Genomic DNA, 15,715 nt, shown 5'->3' with positions numbered 1-15,715 from the left:
CTCTGACAACTCATCACTTTATTTTAACATAAAATATGGGCCAAGTCCTGCCGTGGGAGACGGGGCCCGCCCAACTTCAAACATGGTAGGGGAACAGGGCCAGGGGGCTCAGGGGCAGAGGGTCTCGTTGTGGACGGGTGTGTTTTGGGAATGGCTCAAGGTGGTCCAGAAGCTGTGGCAGGGCAGATGGGGACAGATGTGAAGAGCTGGGAACACGGGTCGTGTTCTGTCTGCCTGAGTTGTTAGGCTCGTCTTCTGAAGATGCACAGCAGCAGCACCTTGGGAGAGAGCAGTGGCTGAGGCCCCAGCTGCCAGTGGCACACAGGGACCCTCCTGCACAGCAGGGCCCAGAGCTGGCAAGGCTCCCCAGCACGGCTGGAGCGGCTGGCACACCTTGGCCCAGCTGGACAGCTGCCCCTCGAGGCCCCGGCGAGCAGGGGACGGCTCTGGGCAGGCTCCCTGGCCAGGAGCGGACCCCGATCGCCTCTGCCTTTCAGGGGCCATCTCGTCCCCGCTCTTTCTCCTCCCCACCTTGCTGTGCCTCTGCCCTGTGCCCCTGGGGCTGCTCCTGGCCAGGCAGCCTCAGGGGGAGCCAGCACTGGCTGCAGCCCCAGCGGCCCCCCAGGACAAGGCCCAGCAATGAAGAGGCCAAGGAAAGCACTGGGCAGCAGCAGAACCCTCAGCAGAGGTCTTTGGACAGCCATGGACTGGCCACAACTCCACTGCAGCCTCACTGGGAATCTTCCCTGACTGTCAGCAGCCTTTAAAGGAAGCTCTTGGAGAATGACATCAGCAAAACACTCACCAATTTCTCATGCAGAAATACCAGATTCCAGCCGAGCACATCATCAGGCCAAGTGCTGCAGCAGCCACAATGGCCATCAACTTCATCAAACAAGATGTTCCCCAGCAGAAATCTCTTCTCATGCTTTTCCAGATTTTGTCAGCATGTGTTGAGGTGCCAGCTGCATCTTGGGAGCAATGGGAAGAGTGAGCCATTGCTATGCTGCACTGCTGAGCTGGCAGCACAGTGGATATGGCCAGGACGTTCTCACTCTCTGTTTTCCCCAGAGCTGGGGCCTGCAGGCACCTTGCCGCCTCTTGGCACAGGACTGCTCAGTGCCCAAAGCCCTGAGCCTGCATGCCATAATTCCTCTCTGCTGTGCTCTTCTGCTCCCAGCAATACTTGTCAAACAGGTGGATAAAGACAAGGAAAATGCCCAGAGTTTTGGAGCTGCTCCAAAACTCCACCCTTCAGTAAACAGCTGCCTCTCTGCATCTCCCCAGAGAGCAGGAAATTGCAGGCATCTCAGGCCCATGGTGCAATTTGAGCTCCCTGTCAGCTGGTGGCAAATGCCTTCCTGCAGAGGCTGGGGAGAAGCTGCAGCCAGCCCAGGCTGGGAAACAGCCCTGCAGGTCCTGAGAGCAGCAGCGAGGCAGCGAGGCTGCCATGGATCCGTTCCCACTGTCCCGGGCACGGCCTGTCCAGATGTGCAGGGAAGGGTCCCAGCTGCTGAGTCCAAGGGGAAGGGGGAGGGAAATGCACCCACCATGCTGTCTCTCCAGCCACGCAATTCAGGGTGCGGCTGTAGGGCACAACTGCTCTATGGCACAGGAGCAAAGTGTCAAGAGCAGGGACAAGGAATAAGGAGAGGTCTTCTGTATGATTGCTAACTGTGTTTATTGCCAGGAGAGTCAGTGACAGAAACACACAAATGCAGGCTGCGGGAGGGTTTTTAAACAGGAGAGGGTACAGAGCTTTAACCAACTGGGAGAATCCTGGGGAGGAGCACAAGGCGGGGATTACAATGTTTAAACCAATAGGGAATTAGAGGGGAGGGAAACAATTGAAACAAACCAATGGAGCCTCGAAGGATACAAAAAGGACAGGGAAGTTTCTGGAGAAAGGGGCAATTATGAGAAGGGATTGACATTCAGTGGCACGAGGAACAGGGAACATTCGGCTACAAAGGGCAGGTCTTTGGCAAGTTGGACAACCAGGGCAAAACCAACAACACAAGGGGAAAGGAACAATCCATTAAGGATAAAATATGCTATAGCAACACAAAAGTGGGAGGTTTATAGAACCGAGCATTGAAACAGAATTGCAATTGAAAACACAATAGAAACAACACCTCAAGACCTCAGTGCTCAAGAGAAGAGCTACAGACACCACCACACTGGATATATCTATATCTATCTATATCTATATCTATATCTATATCTATATCTATATCTATATCTATATCTATATCTATATCTATCTATATCTATCTATATCTATATCTATATCTATATCTATATCTATATCTATATCTATATCTATATCTATATCTATATCTATATCTATATCTATATCTATATCTATATCTAATTTATATATCTATATCTGTATCAATCTAATCTATGTCTATAATCAAGTCACTTCAGCTTTAAATAAAATCTCTTCATTTATCCTTTTCCTATGAATTGTGGTTAGAAAGAAGTTTTATTTTATACAGATACATTTAGTAAAGACATTAAATAACAGATGCTTTTAAGGTGTCCAATACAGGAACTGCAGCAAATTCGTCCCTGATTTCCATTCATGAGTGCCTGCTGTCAGGGAGGGATCAGAAGTTCCTGTCTAGAGGGTGGGAGCAGATGTATGCGCCCTTTTCCAGGATCTGCTTTGCAGCTTTTTTAATGGAGCCATCCAGGTTTTCATCGGCACCTATGGTGAAAGAGATAGAAGTCAACTAAGGCACCGTAAAGAGCTGTTGTAAATCTCTTTCAAGATGTCTTTTTGAATACAAATATAAAGGTAATGCCAGGAAGATACTGAACATTCTCTTCTGAAAAAGACTGATTATTACAGAGTGAGCTTCAGAGAGCCAATGTCCAACTGGTCAGTACTTCCCAAAGAGTCCAAATCCCTAATTTCCATCGGTTACTTGTCAGGAATATATACAGAAAAGATAGATTTTATATTCCTCAATAAAGAACCCTGGAAGTTTGCTTCAGCTATGAAGTGAAGAGAGTCTTCTCAACAGGTTCCGAGGCTGCTTCTTCTTTGAACTAAAAGCAGAGCAAAACTTTTCTGTTGGTCACATCAAGCCAACATAAGTTTCATGAGTCTGTGAAAGACATAGGAGTGTAAATATTATTTCATATTATTGTACTTACTGTTTTCTAATTCAGCCATGGGGTAAATAGGCCATAATTCACTTTATCAAATAACTGGAATAAGCTCTGGAAAATAAGGTTTTTTTCAAACTTTCAAGTTTTCAACTTTTTCAAACTTTCAAGTTTTAAAAAAGGGAAGGAATTCCGTAAAGAAAACGATGTAGAAAAAAAGACTGTAATTTAAACTTCTCAGAGCCCTTTGATAATCCAGCCCTAAACCCCCGTCATGTGCAGTGCAGCATTGATGGTCCCTTTGAGCCCAGAACTGCCAAGAGTCAGGGCCGGGATGAGCCTTTACCCCAAACTGGCTCCAAGACTGAGTGGGAATCAATCCACAACAGGGCTCACACAAAGAGCAAAGCCTCAAGGCCAAAGCCAAACCTTCATCAGGTTGGATTTCTTTAAACACGGAACGGGAACAAATTTACTTGTGTGGTAAAATCACTGTTACCATGAAACTTTACATGAGCTACTAAATAAGCAGTGTCCTGTCCTGATGTGTGTTGCCCAAATACTGTTGAGAACTTGCTGTGCCTCTGCCCTGTGCCCCTGGAGCTGCTCCTGGCCAGGCAGCCTCAGGGGGAGCCAGCACTGGCTGCAGCCCCAGCGGCCCCCCAGGACAAGGCCCAGCAATGAAGAGGCCAAGGAAAGCACTGGGCAGCAGCAGAACCCTCAGCAGAGTTCTTTGCACAGCCATGGACTGGCAACAGCTCCACTGCAGCATGACTACAAGTTCGGTACCAGTGCTATGAGCAGAGTTACAAGAAAACTGTGGAGAAAAATGAACTACTGACTGCTCTCGTACAGCTTCCGAATGCCAAGATAGCAGCCCATCAGCACAAGTGGCACAGTGAACAGTGTCACCACCGTGCCTATCATGCAGGACCTGTGCACATGCTGGGGGCAGACAATTCTTGGGATGCGCACTGGATCCAGGACATATATTCCTGTTTCAGTGATAACGTCTGTGCGAGCAATGGGGAGCGTGAGCCCGCGCTGTGCTGCACTGCTGAGCTGGCAGCACGGTGGATACGGCCAGGACGTTCTCTGTTTGCCCAGAGCTGGTGCCTGCAGGCACCTTGCCGCCCCTTGGCACAGGCTGTGCCACCCAACAAAGCCCAGCAGGCCGGCAGGAGAGCCCGGGGCCAGCGCAGCTGCTTGGGCCGTCGCTGCTTGGAGGGACAGGGGCCAAACCCATCCCTGAGCAGCCCCTGCCAGCCCTGGCCCTCCCTGCCCTGTGACAGCTCCCCCAGCCCCAGGGGACAGAGTCAGGCCCTGTCAGGACACACTGGAGCCTTGCTCTCCCTCTCCGGCCTTTCCCCATCCTGGGCACCCCGTGCAGCCACTCCCAGGTTTCAGGATGTGGCTCCCACGGAGGGACCCCTCCAGGACTGCTCAGGCTGGCTGAGCCTGGCACAGCAATCACCTTCTGTGGCACTGTCTGGCATCTCCCTCATTCGTGCATCGGGGGCTGGCATGGAGCCATTGCTTCCTCCAGAGAGTGCTGCGTTCAGCAAAGCCCTGTGGTCCATCTCTGGAGAAAGGAAAAGGGTCAGCTGGATCAGGTGTAACCATTCCCCACTGGGGAGGTGGCATCCTCAGGATGCAATACTTGTCAAAGACATGGATAAGGGTCAGGAAGAGGCCAAGGCTCTTGGGGCTGCCACAGGACCCACTGTTTTACAAACAGCGCCCTGCCTGAACTGCCTGGAGGCCAGGAAATTGCCGGGGATTGCAAGCCCGTGGTGCAGTTGGGGCTCCCTGTACCAAATGCCTTCCTGCAGAGGCTTGGGAGAAGCTGCAGCCAGCCCAGGCTGGGAAACAGCCCTGCAGGCTGTGAGAGCAGCAGCGGGGCAGCGAGGCTGCCATGGATCCCTTCCCACTGTGCTGGGCAGGGACTGTCCAGATGTGCAGGGAAAGGTCCTGGCTGCTGAGTCCCAGGGAAAGGCTGAGGGAAATGCACCCACCACGGCGTCTCTCCAGATCACTCAGGATTTGTTCCAGATGTTTGGATTCCTCCAGGGACTTACTCTCTCCTGTAGGTTTGTTCTTTCTTCTCAGGGGACCTTAAGAGAAATATTTCCATTTTCCAGGAATGGATTGCACAAAACCAGAGCTCAGCCTGTGGGGTGAGCAAGGACACATTACTCACCCTTGCAATGGGAGCTGGACTTGTGTGCAGCATCCAGCCATGGAGTAGGGAAAGTCCTCTCTGCAGCCCCACCTGTAATGACCAGGAGCACAAAGCAGGGAGAAATTGATAGATTTTAATTAAGACTGAAAGTAGCTGGATTGGGCTTTGTTGGCTTTTTTTTTTTTGATCACATAGAGTTGATCAGCAACTAATGCTACTTGACCTTTGCCAAATACTGAGGACAAGGAAACAATATCTGGAAAGTAGATTTTAATACCTAGCTATGCATTCACTTTTCAAACTACTCACTATTATGTTATTGCACAAGTTTCTGTATAGCTGTAATGTCATCACTATGGTCTGTACTTAGGAGTCAAGAAGTTTGCTGAAAAAGATTTCCAATGAAGTTGTGTTCAGAAGAAGAGGGCAGGGAGCAGCTGGGGGTGTTCTGGGGCTCTCCTCTTTGTAGTTTTCATTCTTCCTGGGACCTCAGACTGGTGACTTCATGGCTGCTGCTGATTTCCTTTCCCTTTTTTAGATGCAAATGGTGAAAGTGTCTTTGACCTGCCTTGCTGGACATTGTGAAGAGAACAGTCATCTACTGCAAGTGGAAGTGTCACAGGTGGAGCAGGGTTCTGTGAGTGCTGAGTATCAAATCAGACCTGGTCAGACCTGGTCAGAGCTGCCAGAACAATCGGTTCATGCTGCCCTTCCCTGCTCTGCCTGTTCCACGCTATTTCATGACAGAGTAATGGAACTGCTGTTAAGTGTGTCACTCGAGCCAGGATAGCAGAACCAGCAGAAGCCAGCCCCAGAATTAATGGGGCTCTGCAGAGGAGCCCCAGACTATTAATCAGTCTGCCTGCAGAACTGGCTCCAACTCTGAACTCTTGTGACCACACTCTGAAGAAAACATCCTTCCAATATTTCTTATAGGCACTTCTGATGGAGACACTGCATCTGCTTGTGCAGGTAAGAATCCAAAAGTTCTTACTTCAGGAAAAACCCTGTGGTGGTGCACATCCAGCAAATGCTATCAGCACATCCTGACTGCACATGCAGTAGAAGAAGCAGCAGCATTGTACACGTGGGTTTGTTTAGCTGAGCTCCCCTACACTTTAAATAGAGTGCTATCCATAACTATAGTTAATGGCACACCCGTGCCATACCTTGCTCCTTAAAGCCTCCCTGTAACTCAACTTTATAAAAAAAAGTTAATGCCAAGGCTGAATGAACAACTGCGGTCTCGGTCCAGCAGTGGAGGGGTGACAAACACTGACTGTGAAAAACTGCATTGCCTTGTTTGTTCATCAAGAGTGTGAAATTAGGGTAGAGGAAAAGGGTGGGGGTCAGGGTATAGAACTTGCAGGATTAGGCAAGGCTAGGTAACTGCAAGCAAATACTGTAAAACAATGTGATAACTATATATGGAAACAAAAAAAAAAAGATCTTGCAGGACTGGCTGGAACTGATAACCTCAAGTGGAGGAGACCCATCACCCCTCTTGTGAAATCAACTGTTGCCAGCACAACTCAGAGAAGATACGAAACAGAAAAGTATAAAAAGGGACTGAAGAGAAGGAAGGGTGTCAGCCCTTGGCGGAGCGGAGACTCCCCAGCTGCACCCAGCGCTGTTTGCTTGCTATTGCTTGCTGTAATTAATAAAATTATTAATTTAACTTAAAAGGCTGAATCAAATTATTCGTCTCAATTTATAACAAATTTGGTGCCGTGACTCGGATCGGAACACCTGGAGAGGGGGCCTCGCTAAGGAGGCGCCCCACTGCCTTTGCTTTAACAGTGGCCTTACGGGGACACTCCTCCCCGGACTCCGACCGATGAACCTAAAATCCGATAGCAAGCAAAGAACTGCCGGCGACCCCCTTAATCTTTGTGCACGAAGCCCCGGGCAAAGATACCGGATGGTGTAAGTATTTTCCGAAGGACCTGGTGTCCAGAGGAGGCCTGTTCTGGGAGAACAGGACCGCCTGGTCGGGGGTCGGGAATCCTGGAGTGTGACGAGTGTGGTGTATGAGAGGGGGGCCGGCAGCTCGGACTCCCCAGGCAAGTGCGGACCTCATAGTAGTGCGGTTCCCATATCCGGCGACGGACTGGGCCACGAATTGAGGGAAGCAAGTGTGTGTGTGTTAGAAGGCACTCCAGAAGATGGGTCAGAGGAAAAGCAAGCCTGCTGAACCCATGGGTGGGGGAATCCCTGTAAAACTTCCCCATATTTCAGAGAATAGTCCATTAGGCTCAATGATTAAATACTGGAATGCCTTTCCTTCTAGGAAGGGAAAAGATAAAGAAAAAATGGCTCATTACTGCATGGAAGTTTGGGGGGGGAAACAATTAAGAGGGGATCAGTTATATTGGCCGATATTTGGATCTTTTGAGGATTGGATCTGTCAGGCCTTAAATATTTACATTAATTCAAAAGAACCCCTTAATTTAGAAAAAAGTAAATATGCAGTCCTCTAGATAAGAGGATAGACAAGGACAAAATTATTTGCTCTCAATATCGAGAGGAAGAAAAAGAGGCCAAAAGAAATTGAATTACCCCCAGGTATCCCCCCTCCCTATATACCGCCACCACCACCCTCTCTTCCATTGCCACCTCCACCGCCACAACCTTTATACCCCCCGCCCCCGGATCCTTTGCTAGTAGACCACCCGGGTCCCTCGGCACCCACCCAAGAATTATCGGAGGATGAGGGTCCAGAAGGTGAAAGGTTGGAGGAAAGTATCCCTGAGGGTTCTCGGCGAGTAACCCGAAGCCAGACCCGACAAAAGGGAAAGCAAGAATTGGCTATATTTCCCCTTAGGGAGCATGGAATGGGAATGGTGCCTAACCCAAATGCAGCGCAACCAGGACAGCCTGCCCAGATTCTAGGAATAGGGTACATATCCGTCCCATTAAACTCGGGGAATGCTAGGGAATTTAAAAAGGAACTCGGAAATTTGTTAGAAGATCCTTTAGGGGTGGTGGAGCGGTTGGATCATTTTTTGGGACCTAATATTTATACTTGGGAGGAGATGCAATCCATGTTAGGGATTTTGTTTTCTGCAGAAGAAAGGAGAATGATTAGGGAAACGGGCATGAGAATCTGGGATGATGAACATCAGCAGGGACCATTAGCAGATACTAAATGGCCCCTACAGAATCCCCAGTGGAATAATCAAGACCCGTTACACCATACCCATATGGGCGATTTGCGAAATATAATAATACAGGGAATAAGGAAGGCTGTCCCTCATGGACAGAATGTACAAAAGGCATTCAAGGAACAACAGAAAAAGGATGAAGATCAACTGAGTTGTTGGAGAGGCTGAGAAAAGCCTTTCAGTTATATTCAGGAGTGGACCCTAACACTCCTGAAGGGGAGACACTGTTGAAAGTTCATTTTGTGGTAAACTCGTGGATGGATATTAGAAAGAAGTTGGAAAAGTTAGAAGGGAGGCAAGCGAGGGGGCTGGATGAGTTACTGCGGGAGGCTCAGAAGGTTTATGTTAGGAGGGAGGATGAGAACTACAAGAAGCAGTCTAAGATTATGTTAGCAGCTGTAAGGGAAGGACAGAGGCAATCTCCCCAAAGAAGGGGTGGTGGCCACCCAGGAGGTTTGAGGGGAGCTGGTCGGCAGGTGAATGAAGGAAGACAAGGTAGAGGAGATAGGATTGTTTGCTTTTACTAGGGGAAAAAGGGACATATGAAGCGGGAATGCCGACAAAGGATGTCTGATGAAGAGCAGTTTAAGGAAGATTAGGGGTGTCAGGGGCTCTATCTGCTGGGGACAAGAGAAAGAACAGAGCCCCTGGTAAAATTAAAAATAGGTCCCCAGAAGCAAGAATATGAGTTCCTTGTGGACTCAGGGGCGGAAAGACCGAGTGTCCGGACCCTTCCCCAAGGGTGTAAGATTTCATCTGAAATAATACAAGTGATTAGAGCCAAAGGGAAACCTTTTGGAGTACCTGTAATCAAGGATGTCCTTTTAGAAAGTAACTCCAAATTAGTAATTGAGTAATTTTTATTAGTTCCAAAAGCAGATTATAATTTACTGAGAAGAGATTTGATAGTTAAATTTGGGATAGGGATAGAGATTAGCAAGGGAGAACTAACAGTAAAATTGTGTCCTCTCCAGGCTGAGGATGAGAAAAAGATTAATTCAGAGGTTTGGTACTCCCCTAATAGTACAGGAAAATTAAACATTGAACCCTTTGAAGTAACTATTAGGAACCCGGAGATACCTGTCAGAATTAAGCAATATCCTATACCTAAGGAGGGGAGGCAAGGACTGAAACCAAAAAAAAAAAAAATTTAGATGGACAGTCCTTCCCCAGAGATTTACAAAATCCCCAAATCTGTTTGGATAAGTTTTAGAACAAATACTGGCAAGTTATTCTTTAGGGGAAGGGACAGTGTTATTACAATATGTGGATGATTTATTAATTGCAAAAAAAAAAAACCCAAACGAACAAACAAACAAAAAAACCCCAACACATACAACAAAACAAAACAAAACAAAAAAAAAAACCAAAACAGTAGCATATCTCTCCAAACTCCTTGATCCCATTAGCCAGCCACTGCTCTTCTGATAGAGGAAGCTGGGAAGATAACCTTTGGAAGTGAGCTAAAAGTCTTATCTCCCCATAACATTCATGGAGTTTTGCAACAGAAGGCCGACAAATAGATAACGGATGCCAGATTCCTAACGTATGAAGGCATCCTAGTCTCCTCTCCTAAGTTAAGAAACCACGGGCCTGAAAAACCCGGCCCAGTGTTTTTTTATATAAAGAACCAATTACAGAACTAACACATGTTTACCTCCAACAGATAAAGGAACAAACAAAAATAAAGCCAGATCATGAGGAAGAAAAACTAAAAGAAGAAGCTCAATTATATGTAGACAAGTTCTCTCGAGTTCTGAAAAAAAAAAAAAAAAATTAAAAAAAAAAAATCGGGTATGCTATAATAGATGAGAAAACATTTAAGACAGTAGAATCTGGTCCCCTTAGCCCCAGCTGGTCAGCCCAAGCATGCAAATTATATGCTGTGCTTAAAGCTCTAAATTTATTGAAAGGAAAAAGTGGGACTATTTTTACTAATTCTAAATATGCCTATGAAGTAGTTCCTACTTTTAGTAAAATCTGAGAAGAAAGAAAACCACAAGAACTGTGATACGGACGGCCGAGAAAGAGTGGACGCATGCCAGTCGAGTTAAAAGTCCAGCCACCATGGATGACCAGTGGAAAGTAGACAGCCAGCCTAGGAATTTGAAGGTTACCATTAAGAAAAATCTAGGAACTCTGTGTGCATCATTTAAGTCGGTTGCAAAGGAGAACAAAAAGGGATATAATTACCTACTTATTAGTAATTTTTTAGTAGTTTATAATAAGGTAGATTATACTTATTATCCTTTTGTGTGTGTTAGTAATTATTTTAATGATTATTTGATAATTTGTAATAAGGTAGATTGTGATTGTTGTCCTTTCAGGTGCTTTGCATGTAAAATTTGCCAAGAACGGTGGCAGGTCCATTGCCAAGGGGGGAGGCCGCCAACTGGGGTCTGAACAGAAATTGTGTTAAAATCAAGAAAATTGAAAAATCAGTAGATTTGTTTCGAGTCTGAGGACTGGTAAAAAATATACACCAAAGGAGTGCATCAGGAAACTTTTGTTTCCATACTAACGAACCCACTCCATTTGTTGCCCAAATTCTAAAAAGGTGTTGTCAGAGGGAACTAAAGGGGGTCCCGTGCGACCCACCCCCGGTCAAAGATAAAAATTGGGAACAGTATGAAGTTAGGCGGGAGCAGGGGAAAGGACGCCCAGGCGAGTACCGCTGCTGCCGAGGAGATAATTCACCTCGCGGCTTGAAGCACCGGAGACGGCGAGCGAGGCAGAGGGGAAAAAGCCAGGTCCCCCCCAAATAGAATAATGCTGAAATGCTCCAACTATTGCCAACCGAGTACTAGGCTCCCCCAGACGACCGGTCTGATTGCCTCTGAAACACCAGAAAGGCAACAAACCCAAGAGGGGAAAACAAGATATTATGCAATAAAAACAAGGTCATAACCCCACCCTTATTGGAAAATAATATGTTAGTGCTTTGTACTGTATACCAAAGAGAGGGTTCCCCAGCTTTGCACCAACCCTTTAAGTAGACAATAACTGGAGTACATAGTAGAGTAATTCAGAGTCAGATAACATCCAGACCCCCTAGATTTACCCCACGGTTATGCAAACTAGCCCCTGTAGAGCCCTGTTTTAATAACATAGGATTTTATATGTGTCCAGCATCAAACCCAGGGAAAGGGTATTGCAATTACCCTAGGGAATATTTCTGTAGGTACTGAGAGTGTAAAACAATAGCCTCAGATTGGCAAACAGCAGGAGATAAAATTGGAATAGCAAAAAGAAAATTGAAGGCAGCACACCTGATGCTGATCAAAGCCAAATATGAAACTCTCCCTAGAAATCCTGAAGTAGGAGAGACTTTAATTCTAGCCCACCAAGAAATAAAACGATTTGATGAACAAAATGGTAGAAGAAAAAAAAAAACGGGGGAATGTGAAAAACTGCATTGCCTTGTTTGTTCATCAAGAGTGTGAAATTAGGGTAGAGGAAAAGGGTGGGGGTCGGGGCATGGAACTTGCAAGATTAGGCAAGGCTAGGTAACCGCAAGCAAATACTGTAAAACAATGTGATAACTATGTATGGAAAAAAAAAGAAAGATCTTGCAGGACTGGCTGGAACTGGCTGGATAACCGCAGCAGAGGAGACCCATCACCCCTCTTGTGAAATCAACTGTTGCCAGCACAACGCAGAGAAGATACGAAAAAGGAAAGTATAAAAAGGGACTGAAGAGAAGGAAGGGTGTCACCCCATGGCAGAGCGCAGACTCCCCAGCTGCACCCAGCGCTGTTTGCTTGCTATCGCTTGCTGTAATTAATAAAATTATTAATTGATCTTAAAAGGCTGAATCAAATGATTCGCCTCAATTTATAGCACTGACTTTCCGAGAGCAGCATCTCTCCTGCAGCACTCGGGCCCGGCCGAGCCGCCCCCGGGAGGCCGGTGCAGAAGCCGGCCCGGACTCACCTGCAGCGCCAGGCACCGCGCCCCGCTGCTCTGCAGGGCGGCGCGCATGTGCTCCAGCAGCTCCCGCAGGTGCCGTTCTCCTCCCGCAGCCTGGCCATGCGCTCCTCGGCCGCTCCAGCGCCACCATCTCCTCGCAGCGCTCTCGGCAGCGGGGCCCCGGCGGCCGCCGCTCGGCGCTGCCCGCGGCTCCGCGGCTGGCGGGGTCGGCGCGGCGGCGGCGGCGGCGGCGGGGGCTGCGCAGGCGGATCTGGGTCTCGATGTGCTCGCTCTCCCGGCCCGGCGGCAGCCGCGGCCCCGCGCGGGTGCTGAAGTGGCCGCAGAGCCGCGCGTGGAACTGGCGGAAGGTGAGCTCGGCCGAGAGCCCGTCCCACAGCCCCGCGCACTCCTCGGGCTCCGCCGCCTCCTCCAGCCCCAGCACCCGGCACAGCGTGCGGCAGTCCTCGCCGGGGATGCGGCCCGCCCCGGCGCGGCCCAGGCGCTGCAAGATCTCCTGCAGGTAGCGGTCCAGGCCGGTGGCCAGCACGGCGATCTCGTTCTCCACGCCGCGCACCAGCCCATAGTGGGAGGCGAGGGTGCTGACCAGCCACTGCGTGCGCCGGGCCGGCCGCCCGTAGGGGTCCCAGCCCTCCGGCGGCTCCATCGCGCCCGCCCGGCCCGCGGCGCTGCCCGAGCATCCCGAGCGCCCGCCCGGCCGAGCGCTCGGCCCCGGCCCGCGGCGGGGCGGGACGGGCGGGGCGGGGCCGCCGCCGCTCCAGCGCCGCTCGCCGAGCAGCGTCCGCCTTTGTCCGGCACCAAAAGGGATTCCGGCAAAGCGGCCCGGTGCCGCCCTGCTCCGTCTGGCTGCCAAGCCTGCGCCCCAGGTGCGTCTCTCATTTCTTAACTCCTTTCTCCCCTCTGCTTTCTCTTGAACGCAAGCAAGACAGCAGCATCGCACAATCCACTTGGGCAAGTAAGGCTCGTGAACGAGTGAATGCTTCTGCTAAATTAAAAGCCCAATGTGCTTGAAAGCCGACCTTCTGTTCGCTCAGACCTGCTCATCTCTGTCGATAAGCTGACTTTATGTGTTGCTGTGTGGCTTTTCAGGGGTCTGGCATAGAGATGAGTAAGCGTTAAACTCGCTCAAAGAAGCTGCCCAAAGCAGTGACTTTAGTCTCTCTTTGGCTGGCGAGTAGGACCGGCCTTGTTGAACGCAGTCAGCAGCACAAGCAGGGATCCTCCACCAGCACGGACATGCCACAAACCAGGACGGGCACCAGAGGGGACCGTGGCACCAGAGGGGACCGGGGCACCAGAGGGGACTGTGGCACCAGAGGGAACCATGGCACCAGCCGTGCCCCGCTACCATGAGCAGGGTGGCAAAGCCAGGTGCTGCTAACAGGCTGCATTAACAGGCCAGACAAGGCATCATGAGGAACCAGGTTTGAGTACCATCCAAGGAGTCCTGTCAAGAGCAAATAGTTTGAATATTCTCTCTAGGACAAAAAAAGAGCAAACCAAACCAGCTGATATGTGAGGAAAGTGAATTCAAGTTCATTTAAAGCGCTGCTCAATTCAGGGCTGGGTTTCTTTTGAGTGAACTGATGCTAATAAATATTTTCTTTCCTATGGTGGGGTTTCTCTGCAAACAGGCTTTGATGAGAAATTTCTGGCCCCATTTGGTTTTGCTCTTTTAAGATAAATCGAAAACCTGAGTAGCTTTGTTGAGGAATGAAGAATATTTTATAGCTCAGTTTATTCTCTGGAAGAGCCTTACATTTTAGCACAGGAGGAAGGTAAGGCAAAGGTTTAAAAGCTTTCCCCTCCTGGAGTGCCACATTCTCAGAGGAGTCTGTGAGGAGAAGTTCCCTCAACCAAGGCTAGGGCTCTTTGCCTCCTCTGCAGGCTCATTATTCTGGGAGTTCCACAAGCCTCAGCTGCCACTCTGTTTTCCTCTGAATATTTCTTGTTGTGCAGTACACAGGGAGAATATTTTGTGCTAGGTTCCCCTCGGCTTTGAGAGAAGTCTCAGTAATTGTGGTGATTTTTATGTCCAGATTAACTTTTTATGAATAGTAAGGAAAAAGGAAGAAGTATTATGGAAAATTAATTGCTCAAAATGTGAGTGGCCCAACCACACTAAAAACAAAGTCTAAACTGAATAATATTTTTTTATTTTTTTCGCCTGATAGGTGGGGTAAAACATGCAATGCTAATAAAGCCTTTAAGAGATGCAGCCAGCAGCCAACTGTATGAAAATCTAAGTGGTAAAGGATGAAACAGAACAGGGAAGAATCTTCAGCCCTTCCTGTTGAAGGTAGAACAGTATGAAAAGTGACTGTGGCTGTTGTGCATAGGTAAGGGTGTTATTTGTAAAGGAGAGCAGGTGCCCCAAGCTGTTGGTGGCCCGTGCCCTGCCATGGCTGGCCCACTTCCAGTCCTAGATGGACCAGGGCGGGGGGCTCGGGAGGGGAGGAGGTGGGGGGATCTCGGGAAGCTTCTGCATCACAACCGGTCTGGGGGGCCGTGGGGGAGGCACGGAGCGCTGGGGCTCTGCTTTCTTGGGCAGCTGCTGCTGCTGAGGCGATGTCTGAGAGCTGCCAGACCCGACGCTCTCTGGGCTCCCTGGGGGCGAGGGGGAGTCACGCCTTCTCGGCCGGGATGCTGGAGCTGCGGCAGCGCTGCTGTGGAGAGAGCAGTGGCTGAGGCCCCAGCTGCCAGTGGCACACAGGGACCCTCCTGCACAGCAGGGCCCAGAGCTGGCAAGGCTCCCCAGCACGGCTGGAGCGGCTGGCACACCTTGGCCCAGCTGGACAGCTGCCCCTCGAGGCCCCGGCGAGCAGGGGACGGCTCTGGGCAGGCTCCCTGGCCAGGAGCGGGCCCCAGAGCGCCTCTGCCTTTCAGGGGCCATCTCGTCCCCGCTCTTTCTCCTCCCCACCTTGCTGTGCCTCTGCCCTGTGCCCCTGGGGCTGCTCCTGGCCAGGCAGCCTCAGGGGGAGCCAGCACTGGCTGCAGCCCCAGCGGCCCCCCAGGACAAGACCCAGCAATGAAGAGGCCAAGGAAAGCACTGGGCAGCAGCAGAACCCTCAGCAGAGTTCTTTGCACAGCCATGGACTGGCCACAACTCCACTGCAGCCTCACTGGGAATCTTCCCTGACTATCAGCAGCCTTTGAAGATGCTGGAGGGTAGAAATCCGCAACAACTTACTGTTTTTGTTCCTTCCACCACCGGAACCCGAAACAGAATAGGACCACAGAAAGTGGCACAGTGAACAGTGTCACCACCGTGCCTATCATGCAGGATCTGCGTACATGCTGGGGGCAGAAAACTCTTGGCGTGCTC

Source organism: Lonchura striata, chromosome 34 (assembly GCF_046129695.1).
Source record: "Lonchura striata isolate bLonStr1 chromosome 34, bLonStr1.mat, whole genome shotgun sequence".
NCBI classification, from domain to species: domain Eukaryota; kingdom Metazoa; phylum Chordata; class Aves; order Passeriformes; family Estrildidae; genus Lonchura; species Lonchura striata.
This window is presented reverse-complemented; position numbering follows the sequence as displayed.